Genomic DNA, 18,479 nt, shown 5'->3' with positions numbered 1-18,479 from the left:
TGCAAATTGTGGTATTCCCATGTAGCTGTTACCCTTGATATTCTAGATAGTAGTGGTCGTTGACTGAAATGAGTTATCTAAGAAGATTTGGTGAGATTCTGCTTTTTTTTTGTAAATAGTACATACTGATGCTATTGTGAATCTGTGACGGAGAGATTAAACATTGAAGGTGTTAGATGGATTGTCAGTTAAATAGGCTGCTTTATCCTAGAAAGTGTCAATTTCTCTAGTGTTGTTGGATCTGCACTCACCCAGGCAGCTTGAGCATAATACTTCACACTTCTGACTGATGCCTTATAGATGATGGGCAGGAGTTGATGAATCATGGCTGCAGAATTTCAGTTCCTGACCTAGTCATAGAGTCACAGAATCATAGAGGTGTACAGCATGGAAACAGACCCTTCGGTCCAACCCGCCCATGCTGACCAGATATCCCAACCCAATCTAGTCCCACCTGCCAGTACCTGGCCCATGTCCCTCCAAACCCTTCCTATTCATGTACCCATCCAAATGCCTTTTAAATGCTGCAATTGTACCAGCCTCCACCACTTCCTCTGGCAACTCATTCCATACAGGTACCACCCTCTGCGAGAAAGATTTGCCCTATAGGTCTCTTTTGTATCTTTTCTCTCTCACCCTAAACCTATGCCCTCTTGTTCTGGACTTCCCGAACCCAGGGAAGAGGCTTTGTCTATTTATCCTATCTATGCCCCTCATGATTTTGTAAACCTCTATAAGGACACCCCTCAACCTCCGACGCTCCAGGGAAAACAGCCCTATCCTGTTCAGCCTCCCCCTATAGCTCAAATCCTCCAACCCTGGCAACATCCTTGTCAATCTTTTCTGAACCTTTCAAGTTTCACAACATCTTTCCGATAGGAAGGAGACCAGAATTGCATGCAATATTCCAATAGTGGCCTAACCAATGTCCTGTACAGCCGCAACATGACTTCCCAACTCCTGTACTCAATACTCTGACCAATAAAGAAAAGCATACCAAATGCCTTCTTCACTATCCTATCTACCTGCGACTCCACTTTCAAGGAGCTATGAACCTGCACGCCAAGGTCTCTTTGTTCAGCAACACTCCCAAGGACCTTAAGAGAAAATGCTGGAAAATCTCAGCAGGTCTGGCAGCGTCTGTAAGGAGAGAAAAGAGCTGACGTTTTGAGTCTAACTGACCCTTTGTCAAAGCTGTGAGAGAAAAGGAAAGCAGTGAAGGTGGATGGTGGACGGGGGGGGGCGGGGGGAGAGAGACAAACGAAAATCCTGTCGGAGAGAAGAGTACTTCTTCAGGGTAGGCATTCCTGGAAGAGAGATAGCTGTGGGTTAAATACTGGATAAAAGCAAATTACTGCGGATGCTGGAATCTGAAACCAAAAGAGAAAATGCTGGAAAATCTCAGCAGATCTGGCTGCATCTGTAAGGAGAGAAAAGAGGTGACGTTTTGAGTTTAACTGATCCTTTGTCAAAGCTCAGACCTAGGACCTTACCATTAAGTGTATAAGTCCTGCTAAGATTTGCTTTCCCAAAATGCAGCACCTCGCATTTATCTGAATTAAACTCCATCTGCCACTTCTTAGCCCATTGGCCCATCTGGTCAAGATCCTGTTGTAATCTGAAGTAACCCTATTCGCTGTCCACTACACCTCCAATTTTGGTGTCATCTGAAAACTTACTAACTGTACCTCTTATGCTCAAATCCAAATCATTTATGTAAATGAGAAAAAGTAAGGTGAGAAAATGAAAAAAATGTTCGTCATGTGGCTAAAACATTTATTTCGCTGATCATATCAGTTTCTGATCAATAATACCTCAAAGGATATTGATAGTGGTGATTCCATTGAATAATAAGAGGTGATTGTAGGAATCTATTTTGTTGAAGATAGTCACTGCCTAGCACTTTTGTGTGGCACAAACGTTACTTGACATTTATCAGCCACAACCATAATGTTGACCAGATCCTTCTCCATTTGGACAGAGACAGTTTCAGTATCTGAGGTGTTACATATGGTGTTGAGCATCATGCCAACCTCAGCAAGCCATCATCACCCTATGATAGCAGAAAGCTCTTGGATGAAGCAGCTGAAGATAGTTCGGTCTAGGACACAATCCTGAAGGACTTTTGCATTGTTGACCTGTGACTGAGTTGAGTAACATTCAGCAACTACAGCCATCTTCCTTTGTGCGAGGCAAGGCTCCTACCAGCATAGATATTCACCCCAATTGCTATCAACTCCAGTTTTGCTAGAGCTCCTTGATACCACAGTTGATCTTTTGGGTTCAGCTCTTTTGCCCATATTTGGATAAAGGCCATAATGAGGTCACAAACTGCGTGGGCCTGGCAGAAACCAAACTGAGCATTAATTAACAGCTATTGTTGAACAGCTGCCATTTGACAGCAGCTTTGATAGTTGATGGCACCTTTCAAACTTTGTTAATTATTGAGAATAGTTTGATGGGGTGGTAATTGGCCAGATTAGAATCATCCAGCCTTCTAGGTACAGGTGATGATGTGGAGGAGCCAGTGTTGGACTGGGGTGGGCAAAGTTAAAAATCACACAACACCAGGTTATAGCGCAACAGGTTTATTGGGAAGTACAGAGGAACCTTGATTATCTGAATACCAATTATCCAAATTTTGGATTATCCGAAGAAGATATCAATGTCCCGCTAGAAACATTACATCAAAGATGTGTTTCCAACACTGATCGCGTCTTTTCTGAGCAGTGATTAAAAGTGTACTCAGTTTACTGAAATGTTGCCAAGAACAGTCCTGGACATAGATGGGAGCCCAGGCACCATCTCCAAATGACTGAACTCCCACCCTCTCTCTTACCAGTTTCCCTGGAATTATACACAGGGGTGTACCCTATACCCTGCTTCCCCAGATAATCTCTGCAACATTATCCTGTACGACAGGGCAGAGGTGGAAACTGTCAAAAAGTTGCAGTAAAACGTTGTGTGTGTGTATGTGTGTGTGTGTGCACGCATGTGTCGCAAAAGGCAGCAGTAGTCTTGTTGGTGTCCAGTCCAGCTGCCCCGGGGGGGGCAGACATGGGGCGGGGCATGGAGGATGGATCGGACTTTTGGCGGGGGGGGGGATGCATGGAGGCATGTATGGGGGTTGGACGATGGGTGGGAGGGCGGGTGGAGTTGGAGTTGGACAGGGGAGGGCGAAGGTGGAGGCTGGCGGGGGGATGGTGTTGGATGGGCCTGGGGGCGGGTGGGGAGTGGATGGGGGTGGTATTGGATGGGATTGGGGACAGATGGGGAGCAACATGTTGGATGGGGTTAGGGATGGGCGGAGAGCGCACGGGGCGGTGTTAGACGAGTTTGGGAGCGGGCAGGAAGCGGACGGGGGCGGTGTTGGATGGGGTTGGGGATGGGCGGGGAGTAGACGCGGGCAGTGTTGGACAGGTTTAGGGACGGGGAAGCAGATGGGGGCAGTGTTGGATGGGTTTAGGGATGGGGGAGCAGACGGGGGCAGTGTTGGATGGGGTTGGGGTGCGGGTGGGGAATGGACGGGAGCGGTGTTGAATGGGTTTGGGGTGTGGGTGGGGAGCGGACGGGGGCGGTGTTGGATGGGGTTGGGGGCGGGCGGGGAGCGGACGGGGCGGTTTTGGATGGGGTTGGGATGCGGGCGGGGAGCGGACGGGGGCGGTGTTGGATGGGTTTGGGGACGGGCAGGGAGCGGACGGGGGCGGTGTTGGATGGGATTGGGGGACAGCGGGGGAGAGCGGACAGAGGCGGTGTTGGATGGGGTTGGGGATGGGCAGGGAGCAGACGGGGCGGTGTTGAATGGGGTTGGGGACGTGGGCGCAGTGGACGGGGGCAGTGTTGGATGGGGTTGGAGACGGGTGGAGTGGATGGGGGCGGTGTTGTACAGGTTTGGAGATGGTGGGGGAGCCGACGGGGGCGGTGTTGGATGGGGTTGGGGATGGGGGGGAGTGGATGGGGGTGGTGTTGGACAGGTTTGAGGTGCGGACGGGGAGTGTGCGGGGGCGGTGTTGGATAGGGTTAGGGACAGGGGGAGTGGACGAGGGTGGTGTTGTATAGGGTTTAGGGACTGTGGGGGAGCAGATGGAGGTGGTGTTGGATGGGGTTGGGGACAGTGGGGGAGCGGACGGGAGTGGTGTTGGACGGGTTTGGGAATGGGGAGGAGCGGACGGGGCCAGTGTTGGACGGGTTTGGAGACGGTAGGGGAGCTGACAGGGGTGGTGTTGGATGGGGTTGGGGACGGTGGGGAACGGACGGGGGCGGTGTTGGATGGGGTTGGGTACGGTCCATGGAGCGGTGTTGGACGGGGTTGGGGACGGGCGGGGAGCGGACAGGGGGTGTGTTGTATTGGGTTGGGGAGGGGTGGGGAGCGGACAGGAGCAGTGTTAGATGGGGTTGGGGACGGGCAGGGAGCAGCCAGGGGCTGAGTTGGATTGGGTTGGGGATGGCGGGGAGCGGGCGGGGATGGTGTTGGATTGGGTTGGGGTGCGGGAGGGGAGCGGACGGGCACGGTGTTGGATTGGGTTATGGGACAGACGGGGAGTGGACGGGGCGGTGTTGGACGGGTTTGCGGATGGGGGAGCAGACAGGGGCGGTGTTGGAAGGGTTTGGGGTGCGGGTGGGGAGCGGACAGGGGCGGAGTTGAATGGGGTTGGGGTGCAGGCGGGGAGCGGACGGGGCGGTGTTGGATGGCATTGGGGTGAGGGCGGTGAGCAGATGGGGGCAGTGTTGAATGGGGTTGGGAACAGGGGGGAGCGGACAGGGGCAGTGTTGGATGGGGTTAGGGTGCGGGGGGGAGTGGACAGGGGTGGTGTTGGATGGGGTTAGGGTGCGGGGGGGAGTGGACAGGGGTGGTGTTGGATGGGGTTGGGGTATGGGTGGGAAGCAGACGGGGGTGGTGCTGGATAGGGTTGGGGACGGGGGGGGTGTGGACGGGGGTGGTATTGTATAGGTTTTGGGGACGGTGGGGGAGCAGACGGGAGTGGTGTTGGACGGGTTTGGGGACGGGGAGGAGCGGACAGGGGCAGTGTTGGATGGGTTTGGAGATGGTGGGGGAGCTGACGGGGGGAGTGTTGGATGGGGTTGGGGACGGTGGGGAACGGACGGGGGCGGTGTTGGATGGGGTTGGGTACGGTCGAGGAGCGGACTGGGGCAGTGTTGGACGGGTGTGGGGATGGGCGGGGAGCAGACAGGGGCTGTGTTGTATTGGGTTGGGGACGGGCGGGGAGTGGACGGAGGCAGTGTTGGATGGGTTTGGGGATGGGGGAGCAGACGGGGGTGGTGTAGGATGGGGTTGGGTTTGGGGGCGGTGTTGGATGGGGTTGGGGCGGGCGGGGTGTGGACGGGGGCGGTGTTTGATAGGGTTGGGGACGAGCGGGGAGCAGACGGGGGTGGCATTGGATGGGGTTGGGGTGCGGGGTGGAGCGGACGGGGCAGTGTTGGATGGGGTTGGAGTGTGGGGTGGAGTGGCTGGGATGGTGTTGGGTGGGATTGGAGTGTGGGGGGGAGTGGACGGGGTTGTGTTGGATGGGATTGGGTGCAGGGGGTGTGGGCGGGGCGGGAGGGAAGCGGACTGGGGCGGTGTTGGATGGGGTTGGGGGCGGTCGGGGCGTGGACGGGGGAGGCGGTGTTGGGTAGGGTTGGGGACGAGCGGGGAGTGGACGGGGCTGTGTTGGATGGGGTTGGGGTGTGGGGAGGAGCAGCGGTTTTGGATGTGGTTGGGGACGGGGGAGCAGACAGGGGCGGTGTTGAATGGGGTTGGGATGCAGGGGGGAGCGGACGGAGGCAGCGTTGGATGGGGTTGGGGTGCGGGTGGGGAGCAGATGGGGGCGGTGTTGGACGGGTTTGGGGACGGGAGAGGACCGGACAGGGATGTGTTGAATAGTGTTGGGGAGCAGGCAGGGAGCGGACGGAGGCAGTTTTTGGATGGGGTTGGGCACAGTGGAGAGTGGACTGGGGTGGCGTTGGACAGGTTTGGGAACGGGGGTGAGCGGACGGGGCGGTGTTGGATGGGGTTGGGGACAGGGGGAGCAGATGGGGGCAGTGTTGGATGGGTTTGGGGGCGGGGGAGAGGATGGGGGTGGTGTTGGATTGGATTGGGCATGGGTGGGGAGTGGATGGGGGTGGTGTTGGATGGGATTGGGGACGGGGGCGAGTGGATGGGGGTGGTGTTGAATGGTTTGGGGGACGGTGGGGAGCGGACGGGGGTGGTGTTGGATGGGATTGGGAACGGGGAGAGCGGATGGGGGTGGTGTTGGTTGGGATTGGGGTGGGTGGGGAGCGGACGGCGGCAGTGTGGGATGGGATTGGGGACGGGGGGAGCGGATGGGGGCAGTGTTGGATGGGGTTACGGGATGGGGGGAGCAGACGGGGGTGGTGTTGGTTGGGATTGGGGAAGGGGGGAGTGGATGGGGTCGGTGTTGGATGGGGTTGGGGTGCGAGGGGGGTGCAGGGGTGGTGTTGGATGGGATTGGGGACGGGGGGAAGCGGACAGGGCGGTGTTGAATGGGGTTGGGGTGGGGGGAGCGGGCGGGGGCAGTATTGGATGGGTTTGGGGTGTGGGAGGGGAGCGGACGGGGGCGATGTTGGATGAGTTTGGGGATGGGCAGAGAGCGGATGGGGACGGTGTTGGATGGGTTTGGGGATGGGCGGGGAGCAGATGGGGCGGTGTTGGATGGGTTAGGGAACGGGTGGGGAACGGATTTGGGTGGTGTTGGATGGATTGGGGACGAGGGAGCGGACGGGGGTGGTGTTGGACGGGTTAGGGGACAGGGGGAACGGATGGGGGCAGTGTTGGATGGGTTAGGAGATGGGGGGAGCTGTTGGGGGCTGTGTTGAATGGGTTTGGGGATGGGGGAGCGGATGGGGGTGGTGTTGGATGGGTTAGGGGACAGGGGGAACGGATGGGGGCAGTGTTGGATGGTTTGGGGACGGGGGTGAGCAGATGGGGCGGTGTTGGATGGTTTGGGGACGGGATGAGCAGATGGGGGCAGTGTTGGATGGTTTGGGGACGGGGGTGAGCAGATGGGGGCGGTGTTGGATGGGTTTGGCGATGGGTGGGGAGTGGGCGGGGCGGTGTTGGATGGGTTTGGGGACGAGCGGGGAGTGGAAGGGGCGGTGTCGGATGGGATTTGGGATGGGGAAGCGGATGGGGGCAGTGTTGGATGGGATTGGGGATGGGGGGAGTGAACGGGGATGGTGTTGGATGGGGTTGGGACGGGGGGGAGCGGACGGGTGCAGTGTTGGACGGTTTGGGGACGGGGGTGAGCAGATGGGAGCGGTGTTGGACGGGTTTGACGATGGGCGGGGAGTGGGCGGGGCGGTGTTGGATGGGTTTGGGGACGGGTGGGGAGTGGAAGGGGGCGGAGTTGGATGGGATTGGGGATGGGGGAGCGGATGGGGGCGCTGTTGGATGGGATTGGGGTTGGGGGGAGTGGACGGGGGTGGTGTTGGATGGGGTTGGGGACAGGGGGAAACGGACGGGTGCGGTGTTGGATGGGATTGTGGACGGGCAGGGAGTGGACGGGGGCGGTGTTGATGGGATCGGGATGTGCGGGGGGAGTGGATGGGGGTGGTGTTGGATGGGATTGGGGATGGGGGGAGCGGACGGGGGCGGTGTTGTATGGGATTGGGGACGGGGGGAGTGGATGGGGGCAGTGTTGGTTAGGATTGGGGATGGAGGGAGCGGACGGGGTTGGTGTTGGATGGGTTTGGGTACGGGCGGGGAGCGGATGGGGGCGGTGTTGGACGGGTTTGGGGACGGGCGGGGAGCGGATGGGGGCGGTGTTGGACGGGTTTGGGGACGGGCGGGGAGCGGATGGGGGCGGTGTTGGATGGGTTAGGGGACGGGGGAACGGACGGGGTGGTGTTGGATGGGTTTGGGGACGGGGGGTGTGGATGGGGCAGTGTTGGACGGTTTGGGGACGGGAGTAGTGGATGGGGACGGTGTTGGACAGGTTTGGGGACGGGGGGAGTGGATGGGGGCGGTGTTGGACAGTTTGGGGATGGGGGGAGCAGATGGGGGCGGTGTTGGATGGGTTTGGGGACAGGGGTGAGCGGGCAGGGGTGCTGTTGGATGGGTTTGCGGATGTGGGGGAGCGGATGTGGGCGGTGTTGGACAGGTTTAGGGATGGGGGTGAGCAGGCGGGGGCTGTGTTGGATGGGTTTGGGGACGGAGGTGAGCGGTGGGGGCTGTGTTGGACAGGGTGAGCGGGTGGGGGCTGTGTTGGACGGGTTTGGGAATGGGGGTGAGCGGGCGGGGGCTGCGTTGGACGGGTTTGGGAATGGGGGTGAGCGGGCGGGGGCTGTGTTGCATGGGTATGGGACAGGGGGAGCGGTCAGAGGCTTGTTGGACGTGTTTGGGGATGCGGTTGATTGAGCATGGGCTGTGTTGGATGGGTTAGGGGATGGGGATGTGCGGGCGGCGTCTGTGTTAGATGGGTTTGGGGACAGGAGTGAGCGGCCGGGGGCTGTGTTGGATGGGTTAGGGGATGTGGGCGAGTGGGCGGGGGCTGTGTCGGACAGGTTTGGGGACGTGATTGAGCAGGTGGGGGCTGCGTTGATGGGTGAGGGGACGGGGTCAGAGGGCGTAGGCTGTGTTGGATGGGTTTATGGACAGGCGGGGAGTGGGCGGGGGAAGTGTTGGATGGGTTTGGGGACGGGCGGTGAGCGGAAGGGGGCGGTGTTGGATGGGATTGGGCATGGGGGAGCGGATGAGGGCGGTGTTGGATGGGATTGGGGATGGGGAAGTGGACGGGTGTGGTGTTGGATGGGGTTGGGGATGGGGGAGCGGATGGGGGTGGTGTTGGATGGGGTTGGAGACGGGAGGGAGCAGACGGGGGCGGTGTTGGCTGGGATTGGGAACCGGTGGGGGCGGTGTTGGATGGGGTCGGGGTGCGTGGGGGGAGCAGACGGGGGTGTTGTTGGATGGCGGTGAGCGGACGGGGGGGAGCGGACAGGGGCGATGTTGGATGGGATTGAGGACATGGGGGAGAGGACGGGGGGGGCGGTGTTGGATGGGATTGGGGATGGGGGGAGTGGATGGGGGCGGTGTTAATTGTGATTGGGGGTGGGGAGCGGACGGGGGCGGTGTTGGAGGGGTTTGGGATGGGGGGGAGCAGACGGGAGTGGTGTTGAATGGGTTTGGGGACGGAGGGGGAGCAGACAGGGGCGATGTTGAATGGGTTTGGGGATGGAGGGGGAGCGGACGGGGGCGGTGTTGAATGGGATTGGGGATGGGGTTGAGTGGACGGGGGTGGTGTTGGATGGGTTTGGGGACGGAGGGGGAGCGGATGGGGGCAGTGTTGGATGGGTTTGGGGATGGGGGTGAGCGGATGGGGGCGGTGTTGGATGGGTTCGGGGATGGGGGTGAGCGGATGGGGGCGGTGTTGGATGGGTTTGGGGATGGGGGTGAGCGGAAGGGGGCGGTGTTGGATGGGTTTGGGGATGGGGGTGAGCGGAAGGGGGCGGTGTTGGATGGGATTGGGGACGGGGGTGAGCGGATGGGGGTGGTGTTGGACAGGTTTGGGGATGGCGGGTGAGCGGATGGGGACGTGTTGGATGGGTTTGGCGATGGGGGTGAGCGGACGATGGGGGAGCGGACGGGGATGGTGTTGGCTGGGTTGGGGACGGGGGGTGAGCGGACGGGGGTGGTGTTGGATGGGGTTGGGGATGGAGTGTGGTGGGGGAGTGGACGGGGTTGTGTTGGATGGGATTGGGTGCAGGGAGGTGTGGGCGGGGCGGGAGGGAAGCGGACGGGGGCGGTGTTGGATGGGGTTGGGCGTGGGCGGGGCGTGGACGGGGGCGGTGTTGGATAGGGTTGGGGACAAGCGGGGAGCAGATGGGGGTGGTGTTGGATGGGATTGGGGATGGGGGGAGCAGACGGGAGTGGTGTTGAATGGGTTTGGGGATGGAGGGGGAGCAGACAGGGGCGATGTTGAATGGGTTTGGGGATGGAGGGGGAGCAGACAGGGGCGATGTTGAATGGGTTTGGGGATGGAGGGGGAGCGGACGGGGACAGTGTTGAATGGGATTGGGGATGGGGGTGAGCGGACGGGGATCATGTTGAATGGGATTGGGGACAGGGTGGAGCGGACAGGGGCGGTGTTGGATGGGTTTGGGGATGGAGGGGGAGCAGACGGGGACGATGTTGGATGGGATTGGGGACGGGGGGGAGTGGATGGGGGCAGTGTTGGATGGGTTCGGGGATGGGGGTGAGCGGATGGGGGCGGTGTTGGATGGGTTCGGGGATGGGGGTGAGCGGATGGGGGCGGTGTTGGATGGGTTTGGGGATGGGGGTGAGCGGATGGGGGCGGTGTTGGATGGGTTCGGGGATGGGGGTGAGCGGATGGGGGCGGTGTTGGATGGGTTTGGGGATGGGGGTGAGCGGATGGGGGCGGTGTTGGAATGGGAGTGGGGACGGGGGTGAGCGGATGGGGGCGGTGTTGGAATGGGAGTGGGGACGGGGGTGAGCGGATGGGGGTGGTGTTGGACAGGTTTGGGGATGGGGGTGAGCGGATGGGGGCGGTGTTGGACAGGTTTGGGGATGGCGGGTGAGCGGATGGGGACGTGTTGGATGGGTTTGGGGATGGGGGTGAGCGGACGGGGGGGAGCGGACGGGGATAGTGTTGAATTGTTTTGTGGACTAAGGGGGAACAGATGGGGGCAGTGTTGAATGGGTTTGGGGACGGGGGTGAGTGGATGGGGGCGGTGTTGGATGGATTTGGGGATGGGGTTGGTGGACGGGGACGGTGTCGGATGGGTTTGGGGACGGGGTGTAGCTGATGGGGACGATGTTGAATGGGTTTGGGCATGGAGGGGGAGCGGACGGGGGCGGTGTTGAATGGGATTGGGGATGGGGGGAGCGGACAGGGGCGGTGTTGGATGTGATTGGGGACTGTGGGGGAATGGACGGGGGGGTGATGTTGGACGGAATTGGGGATGGGGGGAGTGGACGGGGGCGGTGTTGGATTGGTTTGGGGACGGAGGGGGAGCGGACGGGGGCGATGTTAGATGGGATTGTGGACGGGGTGGAGCGGACGGGGGCGATGTTGGATGGGATTGGGGACGGGGGTGAGTGGATGGGGGTGGTGTTGGATGGGTTTGGGGACAGAGGTGTAGCGGACAGGGGCAATGTTGGATGTGATTGGGGACTGTGGGGGAATGGACGGGGGGGTGATGTTGGATGGAATTGGGGATGGGGGGAGTGGACGGGGGCGGTGTTGGATTGGTTTGGGGACGGAGGGGGAGCGGACGGGGGCGATGTTAGATGGGATTGTGGACGGGGTGGAGCGGACGGGGGCGATGTTGGATGGGATTGGGGACGGGAGTGAGCGGACAGGGGCGGTGTTGGATGGGTTTGGGGATGGCGGGTGAGCGGATGGGGGCGTGTTAGATGGGTTTGGGGATGGGGGTGAGCGGACGGGGGTGAGCAGACGGGGATGGTGTTGAATTGGTTTGGGGACTGAGGGGGAGCGGATGGGGGCAGTGTTGGATGGGTTTGCGGACGGGGGTGAGCAGATGGGGGCGGTGTTGGATGGGTTTGGGGATGGGGGTGAGCGGATGGGGGCAGTGTTGGATGGATTTGGGGATGGGGGGTGGTGGACGGGGATGGTGTCGGATGGGTTTGGGGACGGGGGAGTGGAGAGCGCACGGGTTCAGTGTTGGATGTTTGGGGACGGAGGGGGAGCGGATGGGGGTGCTGTTGGATGGGTTTGGGGTGCGGGTGGGGAGCCCACCGATCTCGTTTGGATAATTGAGGTTCCTCTGTATTAGCTTTCGGAGCGCTGTTCCTTCATCAGGTAACTGTGAAAACTAATGCTTCCAAATAAACCTGTTGGTATTGTGTGACATTTAATTTTATATATGGGATAAAACCTGGGCAATTCAGGAAAAATCCTAATGTTGTAACTGGACTGGAGTAGCTTGGCTAGATGCATGGCCAGTTCTGGAGCATATCTTCAATCCTAACCATGGGACATTGTCAGCACCTACAGATTTTGATATATCCGGTATCTTTGGTCATTTCTTGTTATAATATAGAGTGGATACAATTGTCTGGAAGCTGGCACCTGTGATGCTGGGGACTTTAGGAGACAAGACTGATAAGATGTATCCAAATACATCAACTTGTCCTTTGTCTTGAGAAAATAATCATTGACGAGTGGGGCAGTTACGGAAGCTCCTACTCTGGTGAGTTGTTTAATTGCCCACAACCATTCATGGCTGGAAGTGGCAGAACTATGGAGCTTAGATCTGATCTGCTTGCTGCATAATCAGTGAGCTAGGTCTATTACATTCTGCTGGAACTGATTAACATGCAAGTAATCGTGTGTTGTAGCTTCATCAGATTGATACCTTATTTTTAGGTATGCTAAGTGTTGGTCTTGGCATGCTTTCCTGCATTGAGGGAGGAGAAATTGAGGACTGCAGATGCTGGAGATCAGAGTCAAATAGTGTGGTGCTGGAAAAGTACAGCAGGTCAGGCAGCATCCAAGGAGCAGGAGAAGCCATGTTTCGGGCATAAGCCCTTCATCAGAATGCATTCTTCATTGAACCAAGCTTGATTTCCCCATTTGGTGGGATCTGTTGAGCTGTGGGGTTACTGATTGTGTTGGAACACAATTCTATTGCTTCTGATGGTCCACAGCCAACCATGGATATTCAGTTTTGTGCTGCTCAGTTCTTACAAAATCTAGAGTCAAGATTAGAGTAGTTCTGAAAAAACACACCAGGTCAGGCAGCATCTGAGGAGCAGGAAAATCAATGTTTCGGGCAGTAACTCTTCCTCTGGAAGAGCTCCTGCCCTAAACATCGATTTTCCTGCTCCTCAGATGCTGCTAGACCTGCTGTGTTTTTCCAGCACCACTCTAATCTTGACTCTGATCTCCAGCATCTGCAGTCCTCACTTTTGCGTCTTACAAAATCTATCCCATTCAGCAAGGTGACAGTCTCCTGAACATAACAGATGGAATCCTCAATGAGAAGGCAGGGCTTGAGTTCCACAAGGCTGTGTAGTACTTAAACCTACGAACAGGTGCATCTGCTACAGGTAAATTGGTGAAGACAGCTCGTATACATTTTTTGCTCTTATGGGAGATTTAAGAATCTACCACATATCCGTGGATCTGGAGTCACATGAAGGTCAGATGGTAGAGGGGATGACAGATTTTCCTTCACTCAAAAGCACTCGTGAAGCTATGCTTTTTTTCATTCATGGGATGTGAACATTACTGGCTCGGCCAACATTTATTGCCCCTGCTGAATTGCTCTTGAGAAGGTGGTGGTGACCAGACTTTTGCTGTCCAGTGGTGTAGATAGACCAAAATGCTGTTCGGGAGTTATTTCCAGGACTTCCATTTAGCATTGTGAAACACTGAGATATTTTCATGTTAGAATGGCGGGTGGTGTTTTCATGCCTTTGCTGCCCTTGACCTTCGAGATGGCACGTGCCATGGGATGGTCAGGTGCTGTCTCAGGGGATTTGGTAACGTTCTGCAGTACATCTGGTAGCTGGCACACATTATGACTATTTTGCATGAGTGGTGGAAGGAGTGAATGTTTGTGGATGCAATGCCAATCAAGTTGGCTGCTTTGTCCTGGATGGTTCCAATCAACAAAGTTTTATGGTCATTGTTAGATTAACTTATAAATTCAAGATTTAGTAATTGAATACAAAATTTGCCACCACTGACTAACTAATTCAGAGACACTACATCAGCTCCTTCGCCCTAAAAGTCCTTAAAGTATATGGAGTTGAACATTGAGCCAAATGCTGCCGGCCATAGATTGTCATGGCGACGACTTGCCCCTTTCATTCCAACCCAAACACCATTGTTACCTCCCTCACTGATCCAGACCTTGGCAAACCACCCAAACATCTGGACCAACAATACTCATCACTTCTTGGCATTCATTACTTTCTCAACTTAGCCACTTCTCTGTCCTGGCCCTGTGTCTTCCCATTCAAATTAGCTTAGCCTAATCTACCTTAATTACTGACCTATAGACCTTCTTCAGACATTGCAGTGGATGTCCCTTCAATTTCTCTTTGCCAGCGAGCTGCCTGATGCTCGCTCTTAGGTGTTCGCAATCTGCTGCTTGATGAGGTTAGATAACAGCTTCATCTTATGCCTATCTATTCAGGCATTATGACTTTGCTCACTGCCCTTTGTATGTCCCAGAATTGTGTGAAATAAAATATTAGCCTGTCACTTATTGAATGACTAAAGGTTTTCTAAGAAATTGACAATTACTTGTTGTGCCTCCAGCATAACAGAGGCAGAACAAAATTGAAACTCTGTATAGGTTCAAAGATATTATAAAGTGATAAAGTGACATTTTTACTGGGTTCTAAGTAGTGAGATGATAACATCATTGCGGAAGTGATCTTGTTTATCACAACATTTTAGAAAATCAATGAAACAAGAAAATAGAAATAAGACAACAATGTTGCAATATTTCATGCTATTGTCTGCCACTGCTTGAATACTAATGCAACATCGCAACATCCAAGATGTTTCTAGACCAGACAACTTCTCAGTATCACTTTACCACTCTTTCAACTTAAAGGATTTCTTGTTCGGGGTCACTACGATGTTGTACCAAAGAGGTTAAGATTTCTGCACACTATTGTTCAGCTTCAGCATTATAATTTCATTCTTATTGCACTTCATTTATCCAATATCGCATATGGAAACTTCATACATTTATCTCACACTCAACATTATAAGGTCAACAGACCAAACATCATTGGAGTCCTGGAGACATCTTTGTCAAACTTGAAAGCAATTTAATGACAATAAAAATGGTTTTGGATCCATTTATGTTGCAAGGAAGTGATTACCGCAGTGACTTTTAACCTATGCTGTTTCAAAGGGATGAGTTTAGAATGATGAATAATGTTTGATCATCCTCATTAAGTGTTATCTTCAAGCTTTCCAAAATACGACATGAGAAACTTGGCTTAGTGCCAAATGGACTTTAACGTTCATAAACTTTCATGAACCTTTAAAAAAATAGTCATTTAGTCCAATAAATGCAGCATTAAAGATTTCGAACCTGACCACTGTTAAATGGACAAGGACATAGTCATACTCTTAACAATTCTGCTTATGCTTTTAAAAGAATTTTCATCCAAAGGATAAGAGTAATATTGTTCAAATAATAATTATTCTACATGCGAATAGCTTCTTGGTTATCTAATACATTTTAATATAAAGAATGATTCTAAAACAGAAGTCAACAAAATATATTTCTTGCCAAACTGAAATTTAAAATTCATTGGTTCCTCTGTAAATTATCTAAATGAATTTTCAACAGAGAATTTGTTGTGATTGCTGAATGGGGTGTTTATTGTTCTCTTGTGGGATGTAGGCACTGATGACTTGACCAGTAACCACTTCCCATCCCTGTTTGCCCTTGAGGTGGTGGTGGTTTGGAAGGTGCTGTTTGGGGACCCTTGGTGAATTTCTTCAGTGCATCATGTAGATGGCACAACCTACTGCTACAAAGCATCGGTTGTGGAAAGAGTTGACTGATGTGGTAATAATTATATTTGTCCTGCATTTGTGTACAGGACATAACTAGGCAGTTTTCCACATTGTCGAGTAGAAGTCAGTGTTGTAGCTGTACTGGAATAACTTGCTAGGTTTAGCATGTTTTGGAGCATAGGTCTACAGAACAAATGCTGAATTATTGTCAGGACTCATAGCATTTGCAATATCTACTGCCTCCAACCATTTCTTCATATCATGTAGAGTGAATCGAATTGCTGAAGATTGTCATCTGTGATATTGGTGACCTCTGGATGAGGCCAAGTTGGATCATACATTTGGCACTTCTGGCTGAAGAATGTTGCAAATGCTTCAGATTTATCTTTTGAAATTTACAAATTATTTTTCTCAATAATGAAGATGCTGTTGCAAAGAAAATGCAACAAACTTAGATATAGTTAGTCTTATCAGCAGGATCACCAGAGAAACTGAGCAAGCGATTGTTTGAAATAAAGTAACATTCCATATAACAATTCTAGGTGTTGACAAGGGCAGGTATAGAATTGAGGTCTTCCCTTTCAATGATTAATTCACCCTTGTCCATTTTCTTGGAGGATTTGAATCCTGGCCCACTTATATTTTCATGAGCTTCAGTCACACCATAATATATCAAGCAATGTAGCTGATGGGGGAGTTCAACAAATCAGTGCTGGGAGGTTAATTAGCAACAAGAGACAGTACAAACAAATCCATTCCAATTCTGAACTGGTGTCCTCACAGTTTCCTTATCTAGATTCAGAGTGGCAAATCTAGTTTAATTTCTAATCTCTAATTAAAACAGTAGATTTGATGGTCATGTTCTTGTGCTGTGTTAGCTGATTAGCAACTAATTCAGAACAGATAAGGATTAAACTTAATCTCTGTGGCTCAACTACTCACTGGAAAATTTTGAATGTGGCGGATGAAAGTGGCCAATGTGTCCACAGTTGTTAGAATTGTTAGTGATCAAATTTATAGGAATAGCACCAGACCAGTAACTCCTCAAGGCTGTTCTGTCATTCAGTCAGAAAATGGTTAATTCACAGTGTAACTCCTTTTGTCTGTTATATTTCATATTCTTTGGCAATCTTATCCAACATTTAGTTTCTTTTTTTAACAAAAAGACAGAAGGGCAAAAGAGGAAAACCAAGGAATTACAGACCAGTTAGCCTAATATCTGTGGTTGGAAGTTATTTTCTATAATCAAGGATAGCGTAACTGAGAACATTGAACATTTTCAGTTAATTAGGGAGAGTGAGTTTGGATTCATGTCAGTTGGTCATGCCTGACAAACCTCAGTGAACCTTTTGAAGAATTGACTAAGGCGATCAGAAACGCACAGGATTGAGGGCAAATTATTGGCATGGCTGGGAAACTGGTTGAGTAGCAGGCAACTAAAAGTAGGTAAGTACTCAAATTGGCAGGATGTCACTGGTGGTGCCAAAGGATCTGTGTTAGAGCCTCAATTATTTACATTATTTATTAATAACTTGAATAATGGTATAGAAAGTCATATGTCCAAATTTGCAAAATTTGCCTAACAAAAGTTAGATAGAGTCGACAATAACATAAAATTACAAATGAGTATTGACAGGTTAAGTGATTGGGCAAGACAGTGGTAGATGGATTTCAATTTTTATCAAGTGGGAAATTATTCATTTTGGACCAAAAAAGCATAGATCAGGATACTTTCTAAATAGTATGAAGTTAAATGGATGTCCAAAGAGATGAGGGGGCTCAGTTTAAACTGATACAAACAGGTGCAGAAAATGATCAAGAAACCTAATGGAATGCTCGTCTTTTATCTCCAAAAGACTGGAGTTCAAGGATGCAGTAGTTATGTAACAGTTATCCAAAACTCTGATTCAACCTCACTTGGAGTAGAGTGAGCAGATCTGGGTACCACACCTTAGGAAGGATATATTGGCCTTGTAAACATTATAAAGTAAGTTTACAAGAATCATCCATGAACTGCAAGGACTATGTTGAGAAGAGAGATTATATAAATTAGACCTGTTTTCTCCAGAATTTAGGCAGTTAAGGAATGATCTGATCAAAGTCTTCACAGGAGATATTAACAGGAAAAAGACACTGTAGATAAAGATATTCTATTTCCACTGGTTGGAGATTCTAGAACTAGGGGGCATAATCTGAGAATTAGGGCCAGACCATTCAGCAGAGGTGTTATGAAGCACTTCTGCACACAAAGGTGGTAAGATTTCAAAACTCTCTTCCACTTAAAACATTGGATGCTGGATCTGTTGTTAATTTTAAATCAAGATGGACAGATTTTTGTAAAAAAGGGTTTTAAGGGAAATGACCCTAATGTAAGTATATGGAATAAAAACTGAATGCTGGAAATCAGAACAAAAACAGAAACTGCTGGAAAGGAAAGCAGGTCTGGCAACATCTGTGGAGAGTAATCAGAGTTAATGTTTCCAGTTGAGTGACCCTTCCTCAGAAAGGATATATGGAGATGGCCACAGATGAATTATAATTTCATTGAATAGTGGAAGAGGCTTGAGGGGTTGAATGGCTTACTCTTGTTCATATGTTTCTTCAGCTACAATATCTCCGCATGTGGTAGACATTATAGAAACCAGAATGCCAATGTGATAAACAAGTATGACAAAGGCAATTGTTAAAAAGATATTATTACCTCTTGGTGATTGTTGCATGCTCTGCATTTCTGATTACTCACACTTGCTGCAGTTAATTATGCACAATTTGTTTGGTTTCGTTTGATCCAAATACTGTAGGTTTGTTCTGCTGGTGAGCTACATGGTCGAGAATGTACAGTTGAGACCATCACTTTTTTATTTTAGTTTTCTTATTTTTGCTTTGCAATTGTGAATTGCGATTGAGAATTGAAATTTGCACTTTGAACAGCAGCTTGTTTTTTAAAAAAAGAGCAAAGAATGAAAGACTGATGTTTGCAGTTGGAAACTG

Source organism: Chiloscyllium punctatum, chromosome 3, assembly GCF_047496795.1.
Source record: "Chiloscyllium punctatum isolate Juve2018m chromosome 3, sChiPun1.3, whole genome shotgun sequence".
Classification (NCBI taxonomy): Eukaryota; Metazoa; Chordata; class Chondrichthyes; order Orectolobiformes; family Hemiscylliidae; genus Chiloscyllium; species Chiloscyllium punctatum.
This window is presented reverse-complemented; position numbering follows the sequence as displayed.